Below are 14,127 nucleotides of genomic sequence, written 5' to 3'. Positions count from 1 at the left end.
TTCAAAGTTCAAAAAGTATTCATCAGAGGATATGGAAATGTATGGTGAAATATTACATATGACTGAAGTATGATACATAAGAAAACTGGTGGAGTAGGGGCAAAAAGCCCCCACAGTTTGAAGTATGAAAACATTATTAAACTGGTGTTAGAGAGTGTACCTGGCAGTGATATTATCAATATTCGCTTTAAGAAAATTATCAATCAGTCTCCACAATACATCTACTACAATGACCCTAAAAGAAATAATTGAACAATTATGACTGCTTACAGCATTTACCACAGCCAAGAATACAAGTCATTGGAATGAAATAATTTCAGTCATTTCAAAGCTTTGAGAAAGCTCTGAATAATTATGGAGACAGTAGTTCAAGAGCTTCACAAACCAGCACAAAGACGTTCTATCATAAGCATGTTGTAATATGAGATTCAGATGACTTACAACACGAGGAGCTTCTACATGTGATGCAATATTCAGGGCTGAAATATAAAGGATGAACATTTTGAAATTATTGGAGATTAGAGAGGACGAATTATTTATGTAAGGAGCTTATAGCCAGACATTTAAAATAAAGTTTCCACAGAGCTATGCACTTTCTACGCATTTGGTAGGCTATGTGAACCAAGAGAATACTGTAGTTCAGGAAAGGTTTTTTGACAGTAGAGTATTCACTTACTGTGTACCAAACATGTGGCTTCACTACTGTCAAGTAAATGTTCAGTGTGATGACCATCAACTTTGTTGCATAATATGCAATGATGAATCATGTTTTATCTGACTCAGTAAGATCCACGCTCTCCTCTGAATGCATCAAATGCTGTGAAGATGTACTCAGTAAGTTCTGTTACTGTTCCTACTGGTGATCAGTACACAAAAAACTTTAATAACTGCAGAGGAAAGATTCAAGAGGGGTGAAGTCAGAAGAGTCCATGGGCCAAGGGAGTGGACATCCCCTTTCAATTCTGCTTGAAGTTGCCTGTGAGTGATGCCCTGGCCTGACATTCAAAATGTGCTGGATCACCATCATTCTGAAACCACAAACTAGTGAACATTTGCAAAGAAATGTGCTCCATAAGTTCAGGGAAGGCATTCCCCTGAAAGTTCAAATACCATGCACCATTCAAATTATCTGCAATGTTGTGTGGTCCAATGAGGCAGTCCCCAATAACTCCAGTCCAAATGTGAACTGACAATCTTACCTGGCAACATTTCATACAGGTAGTGCACAGATCTTTGACAGCCCAATGAGGGCTGTATAAACTTTATTTCACATTTCCGGCAATAGGTTCCAAACATCAAAACGTTTCAAATTTTATCCTCCACCAAATTTTTAAAACACATTCTGTTACATTCAAACAATGAAAAATCCAGGATGGAATGTAACAATATTATGAGAAGTAAAGTTGCCACCCACCATGTAGTGAAGATGCTGAGTCGCAGATAGGCACAACAAAAAGACTGTTACAAATAAATAAAGCTTTTGGCCAGTAAGACCTTTGTCAAAAATATAGAGACTAAGGCCTTACTGGCCAAAAGCTTTATTTATTTGTGAGAGTCTTTTTGTTGTGCCTATCTGCAACTCAGTATCTCTGCTAGATGGTGAGTGGCAGCTTTCTTTCTCAAAAATATTGTCACATTCTGCATTTTAATGATCATTATGACAGTCTACAAGATAGTTGATTTTAACAACCATAATAATGTTACAAAGTGGTTCTGTAGCCGAAATGAGCATAATTAATTTCTTCTTCCTAAGGAGTGTGACATTTCTGATGTAATTTATGCTACCAACATCAGAACAAGAGTATCCAAGCTTACCCTGTATTCATTCCAAGAAGTTGAGAGATGTTTTGTACTTTAGGACAGGTCGTGTTGACACTTTGAACTATCATAGAGTTGAAGTTGTCCTTTGACAGGAAACCAAAAACTGCCCTCCCCACTCCAAGAATGGGACAGCTCAAAAGATAACTGTTGGAGGGAAGGAGACTTCAGTGTGATACTTGGACAGAATGGCACAGTGTGTTAACTGGATGGTATAGTGTGGCTGTGTACCAGAATGCAATAATAGTGCTATAGTCAAGTTATGTGGTACTTCTTTTCAGGGGCAGTGTTCCACCCTCCCACAAACATCTCGCATGATTCGCCTGTCCATACTTTAATTTTGGAGCTGTCCCATTCTTGCAGTGAGTGCAAGCAGTTTCTAGTTACCTGTCTCATGGGACAACTCTAACTCTGTGTTAGTTCAAAGTGTCAATAAATCCTGCACTAAAGCACTTAACATCTACACCCTTCTTATTGACATTGGTAGCATAAATTACATCAAGAAGTCACGCTCTTTGGCAGTAATGAGTGGACAGCCACAGTGACATTAAAATATATTTGAAACTTCGATTCATCCATTATAATGCATCATATCTAGAAAATCTGCATGTTGTAAATCATCTAAACCTCATATTAGAACACACTTATGCTGGAATGTGTTGTATGCTGGCTAGTGAATCTCTTGAACTGTTGTCTCCATAATTATTCAGTAATATGTCTTTCTCAAAGCTCTGAAATGATTGCAATGATTTCTTTCCAATGAGCTGTTGTTGATGCTGTGAACAATCATAATCATTCAACTATTTCGTTGAGGTCACAATAATAGATGTATTGTGGAGACTGACTGCTGATTTTCTTATTTTTAATTTAAATAACATCACTGCCAAGTACATCCTCTAAATGCTGGTTTAATAATGTTTATCTCTTTTGAATTGTTGGGGCTTTTTACTTCCACTCAATTGGCTCTCTTATATACTCCAATCATACATATTATTTCACCTTATATGTCTATACCTTTCAGTGAACACCTCTTGAATTTTGAATTTTTTAAGAATACTAAATTCTCTGTCCCCCTAGTGAATCACTTGCTTGTCTAAACTTTTAGGCTGCATAACCAACATATGTCATGTTTCCTGAATAGCACTTGGCAATGCAATGACATCATCATCTTCCTTATTGTGAACATGCTTTTCTTCTTGTTCTTGTCCTGCAGCTCCTTCTTCTTCTTTTTCTTCTTCTTCTTTTTCTTCTTCTTCTTCCCTTTCTTCTCCTTTCTGAACAGCTGTCCTTCTTGAATTAAACTCTGTAGAGACTGAGGAGTGAGTTTAAATGTTTTTTTCCAGCACAGATCTGGCTTCATCTTACCTTTTTTGGAGCAATGATTTTTTTTGTGGACATACCATTGAGATTACAAAAATATGTGGCAATATTTTTTTGTATACATTAGGCACAGTTGGATTGGGAATATTGCTAGAATCAGTTTCATTTCTGTGACAGAATCACTTTAGTTTCATGAGATTTATTCCATATTTATTGGCAATGTTCCTCAGCAAAGAACCCACTATTACTTTGTTTGTCACTTTGCTATGTGTTTCTTTTGGTGTTATGTGTCTGTCTGTCTTTTTGTAATTTCTCATGTTGCCTTCACAATGAATAAACAAAATGGAAGATTGTACATGATTCTGGTAGCTTGTTACACAATGAATGTTTGTAATAGAATAGCAAATTGTACCTATATCATTTTTGTATATTCGGTTACCAGTAAGTATCAAATTGCCTCATATATCACCACTGTTACTGCAAAATTGTAAAAAATTATCTGACATTACAGTAGAAATTGTTATAAACTGTCATATGTTACAGTAAAAACTGTAACAAAATGCTTCATGTTATAGTAAAATTGCAAATTGCCCCGCATTACAACAATAATTGTAACACATAGCCCCATATTACAGCCGAATAGTGACAAAACACGCCATGTTACAGCTGAATTGTAACAAAAGGGCTCTGTTACGCAGAAGTAGTGACAATTTAATTCGTATAGAGAGAAAACTCAGTAGGATGAATGAGTTGTTACAACTCAATCTATTTTGAACAGCACGGTGCGATAGCAACAAAAGTGATGAGTGCCGCAGCTATGTGAATGGTTCTGCTCAACCCTGAAATGTAAGGCAAAAACAGCATTCAAATACATGTATTTCACTACTTTATGGTTCCAAGAATCATGATGATGAATTCAAAGTTCATTGACTTTGATTTCACAGAAACTTAGGCGCGACAAGGAACAAAAATGCATAGTTATGTATATTGCCTGGGTAAATGGAAAACTATCTACATCTACTCCATTATTCATCACTGCAAATAATTATATAGGTTGATCAATGTTACATGTACAAATTCAGCATGATGATTAGTACTGAGCCAGAAAATATTGTGTGTTGCTGAAACTCACTGAGTTCCAAAGCAAAGTGCCCTTCACTTCATACTTCCACAGGATAAATTCTTCAGTGTTATTTGTCAGAATTTTGAAGTGCAATGAGAATTTTGAAAACACAAAATTGTCACCATATTGTTACCGGGAATCTCTTAGTGCAATGAGAAATCTAAAAAGAGGAAAACTTTGTAGTCTTCACAAAAGCTTGCTGTAGTATTTCAATGTAAGGTTACTTATACATCATAATGTTTGGGCTTGCAGTGGTGTACATTTCCATCATGTTCTTTCTATTGAGAGTATTAATAAATTTTAAGGATATAATTTAGTTGTCAGTTCCAAATATGAAATTGAAAATATATATTTGCAACTGCTGAATTTTATTCAGAAAAATATATACTTAAGTTGCTCAAAATTACAGCTAAGAATAAAATATTAATCAATTATATTTTCAAATGAAATTGACTAGTATGACAATTATTTTCTGTGTACACTATGTGATCAAAAGTATCTGGACACTTGGCTGAAAATGACTTACAAGTTCGTGACACCCTCCATCAGTAATGCTGGAATTCAGTATGGTGTTAACCCACCCTTAGCCTTGAAGACAGCGTCGTACTTGCACGATATTTCGGTCACGTAGCTCGTGACCTTCATCAGGTGGGACCTGAGACTGCTCCTCGAGTGGACCTGGTCCAGTATTTATGCCTATGGCCTTCCCCCTCCACCAACGGCTGCAGGCACTTCCTCTGTGGTCCGCGCCCATTCCCTGCGACCTGCTGTTGCGTTGCTGCTCCGTTTTCCGTCCGCTGCGGTTCTAGGTGTTCCCTCGCCCACCAAACCCGCTCCTGGGGGTTTCATCTACGGTCTGGGGTATCAAGCGTTCCCCCTGCAGTCCGCGCCCGCTCACCACGACCTGTTGGAGCGTTGCCGCTCTTATGAACCGTGACACAGGGCACCAGCTAAGCAGAGCCTGGGATCCGGCTCTGGAATTGTTAAAGGAGCAACGGGGCCAGCTGCAACACTACACAAACAGAAGAACCAGAGACATGGAGATGGAAAACGAGCCCCTGACGGACTGCCAGGCGCACCAGACCGAAGATGGAGCACCCAGAAGTGGGACTGGTGGGCGCGGACCACGGAGGGAACATCCAGAGCCGCAGCAGATGAAAAACGGAGCGGCAACGCTCCAACAGGTCGTGGTGAGCGGGCGCGGACCGCAGGGGGAACGCTTGGTACCCCAGACCGTAGATGAAACCCCCAGGGGCGGGTTTGGTGGGCGCGGACCACAGAGGGAACACCTAGAACCGCAGCGGACGGAAAACGGAGCAGCAACGCTTCAGCAGGTCGCAGGGAATGGGTGCGGACCACAGAGGAAGCGCCTGCAGCCGTTGGTGGAGGTGGAAGGCCATAGGCATAAATACTGGACCAGGTCCACTCGAGGAGCAGTCTCAGGTCCCACCTGATGAAGGTCACGAGCTACGTGACCGAAATATCGTGCAAGTATGACGCTGATATCCGGCAGAACACCCGACAACCCAAGATGTCAGGGATATTATTGTTGTGCAACCACTCCACCACAGCCCATGCATTATGAAGAGGTGCTCGATCGTGTTGAAAGTTGCAATAGCCATTCCAGAATTGTTCTTCAACAGTGGGAACCAAGAATGTGCTTAAAACATCAATGTAGGTCTGTACTGTGATAGTGTTATGCAAAACAACAAGGGGTGCAAGCCCCCTCCATGAAAATCACGGCCACACCATAACACCACCGCCTCAAAATTTTACTGTTGCCACTACACACACTGGCAGATGACATTCACTGGGCATTCACCATACCCACACCCTGCCATTGGATGCCACATTGTGTACCGTGATTTGTCACTCCACACAATGTTTTTCTACCTTTCAATCATCCAATGTTTACACTCCTTACACCAAATAAGGTGTCGTTTGGCATTTACCGGTGTGATGTTTGGCTTATGAGTAGCCGCTTGACCATGAAATCCAAGTTTTCTCACCTCCCGCCTAACTGTCAGAGTACTTGCAGTGGATCCTGATGTAGTTTGGAATTCCTGTGTGATGGTCTGGATTCAAGTCTGCCTGTCACATATTATGAACCTCTTCAACTGTTGGTGGTCTCTGTCAGTCGACAGACAAGGTTGGGCTGTATGCTTTTGCGCTGTATGTGCCCCTTCACATTTCCACTTCACTATCACGTTGGAAACAGTGGACCTAGGGATGTTTAGGAGTGTGGAAATCTCGCATACAGACGTCTGACTCAAGTGACGCCCTATCACCTGACCACGTTCGAAGTCCGTGAGTTCCACAGAATGCCCCATTCTGCTCTCTCACTATGTCTAATGACTACTGAGGTCACTGATGCGGAGCACCTGGCAGTAAGTGGCAGCACAATTCAAATAATATGAAAAATGTATGTTTTTGGGGGTGTCCGGATACTTTTAATCACAAAGTGTAAACGATTAACAAACTAATATTATGTCTAGTTGTGACATGTTAGTTCAGTGGTGGACTAGGTTTCATGACAACAATTACATTTAAGTACAGTTTCAAATGACTGCATAATATGGGTACTTCAATTATCTTCCCAGCTTGAAAAATTACAAATATTAAAATTGTGGCTCGTTTCAAAAATGGTTACAAGACTTCACCTTAAGTGAACCACCCCTGGGAAATATAAGACAAGAAGTGAAAGAAAATCATAGTCCTTCTTTACATGGCATGAATTACATTGTCATCTACTACAATGGCTTTCATCATGTAGAATAATATTTGACACCATTTTTGTACAAAATCTCTTTTCTTTTCAATTATGGTTCTTTGGCAGTGATACTGCTGCTTATTAATTGTAAAATAGAAATTCAGATGAACTTAATTCCCTCTGGTGGCAGCTTTGGTACACTGATGACATAACATGGTGGCTGCTGGATATCTCTTGCTATGGCGGCTAACTTTTCAGCATAGACAGTCATTTGGTTCACGATGAAAATGGATTATAGTACCAAAAAAATAAAGAAGAAAATATAAATATTTCTTCTTTTCAGCTAAATATACATTGCAATGTTATCTTGTTGTCTGAATGATAGATAAACTTATTGAATGTATCCTTCACTACTCACAGCAACAAAATGACAATGTGATAAGTTATGATAAATTGATAAGCACTTACATACTTCAAATGTTAAAGGAAAACTTTAAAATTGTCTCATATGTTAGCCCACATATGTTATCTTGATAGTAGGGTGGCTCGTTACAGTTGAACATATTGGTTGCTGTATAGTTTGAAATACTACATTGCCACAGAAAACCCAAGTTAAATCATAGTAACATACTTTTTGCTGCATTTTAACATAAATCAACTGTTGTTTAAAATCATACGAGACACTTCGTTCAAACAGCAAAGCAAGGTGACAGGTAGGACAGGGTACTGTGCGTCTGTGCATAATATTGATCACTCTAACAGAGGTGAGACAGATGGATACAGAAAGGTGTTGGACACAGGCTGAGTGTTAGTATAGAATTACATGCTTCACATGCATCAGATAGGTTCAGGTTTCATGAATTACGTATCTTTTGTAGTATAAAACAAATCTCTAAGTAACTAAGGTGTATTTCATTTATTCGTATAGGCACACACTTTTATTTCTGTCATAGCAAACCAGAGAAGAGCTGAATATACTATACTGTACTGAAACAAGGCAAACTTCTTACTCCCCATTATACTTGCTTCTTTACTAAGTTATCACAACACAGTTAATATTTACTACATGTGGAGGGCACTCCTTGTAACTGGATAGTACCCTACTAACACCTACTGTACCTAAAATGCAAAAGGATAGCTTCTTTGGTCAGCTCCCATTTATTTCATAAATAATAATAAATTTGCTTTGCTACATGAATTATCATGTGGTAATGCTTTCTCAATCTATATTGACAATTATTTCTCAAAACAGACTCACATGCGGTCTCTGTCCCTTTAAGTCTCCTTACCTTATGCGACTTATCTTACATGCCTTCATGTAGACAAGAAAGAAAATTTGTTACAGCTATGTGCATTTATTATACTTTATTGCCCAATTCCACCTGTTTCAGTACTGTTCATTCCACTTTGGTAGAAAATTACTGTGCCACTAATGTAAAATCAATGGAATTGTAATACCACCACCATCTCCCTTAAAAACAACAAAACTCTTAGCACATTAACACACCTACTGAGTCATCCAGTCGTATCCAAGAATCAAAGCAGCTTTCATCTGTGGTTTGACTAGAAATGGTTTCTACTAATTAAATCTCCTTTTTGTACAGGTGGTAAGCATCCTTTTTCATTCTTATATTCCCCCTTCTAGTCATATATTTGATATATAGACTAGTTACAGAGAACACAGGGTCTAGAATACTCCTTGTCCTTGTATAAAGCTCCTCAATGATTGTGTTTGCACTGCAACCAGAGTCCAGGAGGATATCAGCCTCCTTATTCCCCACATGTCCTTGTACAAGGGCAGAATCTACATTTTGTCCTGGATTATTTTCATTGTCATTGGCTGGGCACTTCTATAAGTCTCCAGCATCGAATGGTCCTAATATCTGCTTAAAAATTGATTCTTGTATCACAAGGGTTTGTAATGTTTGTTCTCAGTCCTTCCACTGGATCTTTGTATAGGCGAAAATTTATTTTATAATTTTATGAGCTTTGCTGCTTTTTTTTTCAATTCATATGATAACATAAATAAGGTCTACCACTTGGAATTTTTTTTGCACATTTACATTGTGTTTACTCTCACAGCTATTAGATCTTTTGTTCAGTTTTTCATAAACAACTACCCCAATTACTTCTCAAGTGATCACCAACACATGTTCTTTGGCATAGGTTCGCACTCTTCTTGCTCACCTGAAGCTTCACTGGTAGTAATTCCTGTATTAGAGTGGGGATAGTTATTTCAAATAATTTCTGTCTCCTTTGTCCATTTAGACCATTGACTTTGCTTCTCATTACGTACTGTAATGAGTACAGGTGTCATACGTCCTGTAGGATTGCCCTGTGAGTGCAATTTTGATACCAAAGTGTGTGTTACCTCTCCTTGCCTCATAAAATCTCTGAATATTTTTGCAATAAATCGCAATCTTTTATCTGGTAATAACCTTTTCAAGTTACCCACTTTGGGAAAATATTCCTTCTGCAGACTTCTCTTCATGGGCTTGCTCAGTGGTGGGTAGATGTTAACAGGCTTAGACCAAGTCTCTAAAATTACTAACGAATACTCCATCCCCTACCATCCTTTTGGTAAGGGGCCATAAATGTCAGCTGCACACAAATCTCAGAACTGACTGGCAGCAATAAAATTCCTAGGATATTTATGTGCCTGAGCACTCAGTTTGTCTGTCAGACAAATTTTATGTAATTTAAGTGCCCTCTTCTTTATTTTATATGTCATACCTCTAAAAAATAATACTTTCTAATATGTTCGACACATTTTTGGGCCAAAATGTCCATATCTCTCATGGATATACTGTATGAGCAACTGCTCACACTCTTTGCATATACATATCCACTGAAATTCAAAATGAGATTGCAGCTTCAGATTTTTTTGAATAAAATGTCATTGTGAACACAAAGTTGTCAGTTCATTCTTATCGCTAATAACCAGGGATCTCTCTCCAGTTTCTCACTTGGGTGTTTCATATTTCCTTTACCTCTTTAGCCCCTAAACTTGTTGTAGAAAAAACACAAGTGATTTTATCATCTAATCTCTGAGATTAGTATCAACTTTCAGGCCAACTGGTGCCCTCAAAAGAGCTTCTGCTACACAGTTTTTACTTCTTTCTACAAACTTTATTTGCTAATCAAACTCCTGTACAAACTCCTGTAAGAACAAAACCCTCTAGTCAATCTACTCTGGAGTAGGCAACTTTGTTGTTAGAAAAGATAATGCACAATGATTGGAATGTACAGTACATTCCACCAACCGCTCCCTCTGAAACCAGTAAAATAATAAACTCACTGAAAAGTAAAAGCTCTTACGGAATTGATGGCATTTCCAGCAAGGTACTTAAAGCTTGTTCCCCACAGATAGGTAGGATTCTCAGCCACGTATGTAATAGCTCTTTGGAGCAGGGTGTTTTCCCCGATAGACTGAAATATGCCATTGTAAAACCATTGCATAAAAAGGGGGATACGTCGGATGTCAACTACCTCCCAATCTCTCTTCTGACAGCTCTATCAAAACTTTTTGAGAAAGTAATGTATTCAAGGGTAGTCTCCCATATTTGTAAAAATAAAGTACTAACAAAATGTCAATTTGGTTTTCAGAAAGGCTTTTCAACAGAAAATGCTATATATGCTTTCACTGATCAAATATTAAATGCTCTGAATAACCGGACATCACCCATTGGTATTTTTTGTGATCTCTCAAAGGCCTTTGATTGTGTAAATCATGGAATTCTTTTAGATAAGCTAAATCATTATGGTTTGAGTGGGGCAGTGCACAAATGGTTTAATTCATACTTAACTGGAAGAATGCAGAAAGTTGAAATAAGTGGTTCATGTAATGTTAAAACAACAGCTGATTCGTCAAACTGGGGGGCTATCAAGAACGGGGTCCCACAGGGTTCGGTCTTAGGTCCTTTACTGTTCTGGATATACATTAATGACTTACCATTCCACAGTGATGAAGATGCAAAGTTAGTTCTTTTTGCTGATGATACAAGTATAGTAATAACATCCAAAAACCAAGAACTAAGTGATGTTTTTCACAAAATTATTAAGTGGTTCTCAGCAAACGGACTCCCTTTAAATTTTGATAAAACACAGTATATACAGTTCCGTACAGTAAATGGCACAACTCCAGTAATAAATATAGACTTTGAACAGAAGTCTGTAGCTAAGGTAGAATTTTCAGCGGACCATCAATGTGTTGCTTCCAGTTTAACCTCTCATCAATGGACACACCCAAAAATTTTGAAAATTCTACCTTAGCTACAGACTTCTGTTCAAAGTCTATATTTATTACTGGAGTTGTGCCATTTACTGTATGGAACTGTATATACTGTGTTTTATCAAAATTTAAAGGGAGTCCGTTTGCTGAGAACCACTTAATAATTTTGTGAAAAACATCATTTACAATTACATCACTTAGTTCTTGGTTTTTGGATGTTATTACTATACTTGTATCATCAGCAAAAAGAACTAACTTTGCATCTTCATCAATGTGGAATGGTAAGTCATTAATGTATATCAAGAACAGTAAAGGACCTAAGACCGAACCCTGTGGGACCCCGTCTGAGTTCAGCTACATATGCTATTAGGGTTATTGCAAATTTTGGTGATAAGAATCTCAGTAAATTAGCTTACTATGCCTACTTTCATTCACTTTCATTCACTGCTTTCGTATGGCATCATATTCTGGGGTAATTGGTTAGAAAAGTATTCATTGCTCAAAAACGTGTAATCGGAATAATTGCTGGAGCCCACCCACGGTCATCCTGCAGACATCTATTTAAGGATTTAGGGATCCTCACAGTAACCTCACAGTATATATATTCACTTATGAAATTTGTTGTTAATAATCCAACCCAGTTCAAAAGTAATAGCAGTGTGCATAGCTATAACACCAGGAGAAAGGATGATCTTCACTATGCAGGGTTAAATCTGACTTTGGCACAGAAAGGGGTAAATTATGCTGCCACAAAAGTCTTTGGTCACCTACCAAACAGCATCAAAAGCCTGACAGATAGCCAACTAACATTTAAAAATAAATTAAAAGAATTTCTACATGACAACTCCTTCTACTCATTAGTGCCATGCAATATGTTGTGTAATGTAATACCTTGTACAGACATCTTTTATTAACCTGACACATTCCACATCATTACGAAGTGTCGTATTCATGATCTATGGAACAAGTATTAATCTAATCTAATCTAATCTATGATCTTGTGACCAGCCAGCAGATACATAAATTTGTTGAAAGGCTACACTATTTCAAGAGCTTCTTTGTTTTTAATAATATAGTCATTTTCACAGGTGGTAATCAGTAGACTAGCAAATGCTAAGGCCCACTTGTCATGTCTTTGTCCATTTGAATTAAGTGGAATATCTCTGATCCAAATCCAAGGCCAGATGCATCTGTCGTTACATGAAAAACTTCCTCACAAAACGGGGTGATGCAAAATTGGTGGACTGTTGAGTACTTGCGTGATGTGATCCAATTCTTGTAGACATTCATCTGTCCATTTCCATGGCACATTTTTCTTTATTAAATGTGTCATGTTTACTCCACTCAGGTGCACCTTCTTCTACAAAACGTCTGTGGAATCCGACAGGGTCAAGAGAAGATATAATTTCTTTTCAGTCTTTCAGTACTGGGAATTTGGCAGTTGCCTCCATTTTAACTGGATTTGTACTAATACGTTCTGGACTAATTATATGCCGTAAAAATTTAAGCTCACTGCAGGCGAAATTGGCCTTGTCTAATTTCACGGTGATGTGTTGCTCATGGAGCTTCTGTATTAAGTTTTCTAAGATCTTCTTTCCAGATTTTTGAAATAAGTAGAATGTCATCTACATGCAAAATTACTTTATTGGACATTTGTTTCCTAAATAACACAAATAAGTACCTATAAAAATACGTACCTAGGAATTACAATTACGAACAATATAAATTGAAACAATCACATAAATAATATTGTTGGGCCGGCAAACCATTCATTCATTGGTAGAATACTTAGACGCTGCAACAGATTTACCAAAAAGACTGCCTTACTACGCTTGTACATCCTCTGCTAGAGTATTGCTGTGCAGTTTTGGATGCTTAGCAGATTGGATTGATGGAAGACATCGAAAAAGTTCAAAGAAGGGCAGCTCGTTTTGTATTATCACAAAATAGGGGAAAGGGTATCATGGACATGATACACAAGTTGGGGTGGCAGTCATTAAAACAAAGGCATTTTTCTTTATGCCGAGAGCTTTCCATAAAATTTCAATCTTCAGAGGTCTCCTCCTAATGTACCAATATTTTGTTGACACCCACCTGCATAGGGAGAAATGATTATTGTAATAAAATAAGAGACATGTGCGCTGGCTTGGAAAGATTTAAGTGTTTGTGTTTCCTGTGTGCTGTTAAGAAGTGGAACAGTACAGGAATAGCGTTAAAGTGGTTTGATTTACCCTCTGTCAGTCACTTAAGTGTGAATTCCAGAGTAATCATGTAGTTGTAGATGTAGAAGGCAAAATATTGTGCCTGGACAAACTCTTGACATAAACACTCGTAAACCAAAATGAAGCAGAAATCGATAACACTTGCCTTTAAACATATACCGTAGACTGTGTAGTTTCGGAAATATGGATCTAATAAAACTTGGCAGTATCCTGCGGTCAAGTGTAATGAGCTGAAATATTTAGTTCCAGCAAATTTTGTCGAAATTTAATCCAGGTTTATGGGTTGTTCTTGCTCAATTTCCATAATATGCTCGTGGCGATAATTTTTAAAGTTGATTAAAAGACGCGCTCTCTGGGTGCTAGATAGGGATACCATCCGTGACAACGACGAAAGATAACGAGGCCAGAGATGATTATTAATGAGCAATCCAGCATGCACTAATTAATTAGTAGCTGACTGTGTCGAGATGTACAAGAGACTAGACACATGAGTACTCACGCCAAGTGTTATTAACGTTATGAAGGTTGTGTGCGCAAACATATTCAGGACAGTTTTTAAAAGTTGTCAGAATATTATTTATCAGACCATGAAAACCCATCATAACAATTTTGAACGATTGTGAGGATCTGCAAGGACGCAAGTAATAATGGAGGGAAACACCCACGTTTCACCGCAGCGTTTTATCAGACCATGAAAACCCTC

This window comes from Schistocerca nitens, chromosome 2 (genome assembly GCF_023898315.1).
Source record: "Schistocerca nitens isolate TAMUIC-IGC-003100 chromosome 2, iqSchNite1.1, whole genome shotgun sequence".
Classification (NCBI taxonomy): domain Eukaryota; kingdom Metazoa; phylum Arthropoda; class Insecta; order Orthoptera; family Acrididae; genus Schistocerca; species Schistocerca nitens.
The sequence above is the reverse complement of the archived record's forward strand: the minus strand, read 5'-3'. Positions refer to the sequence as shown.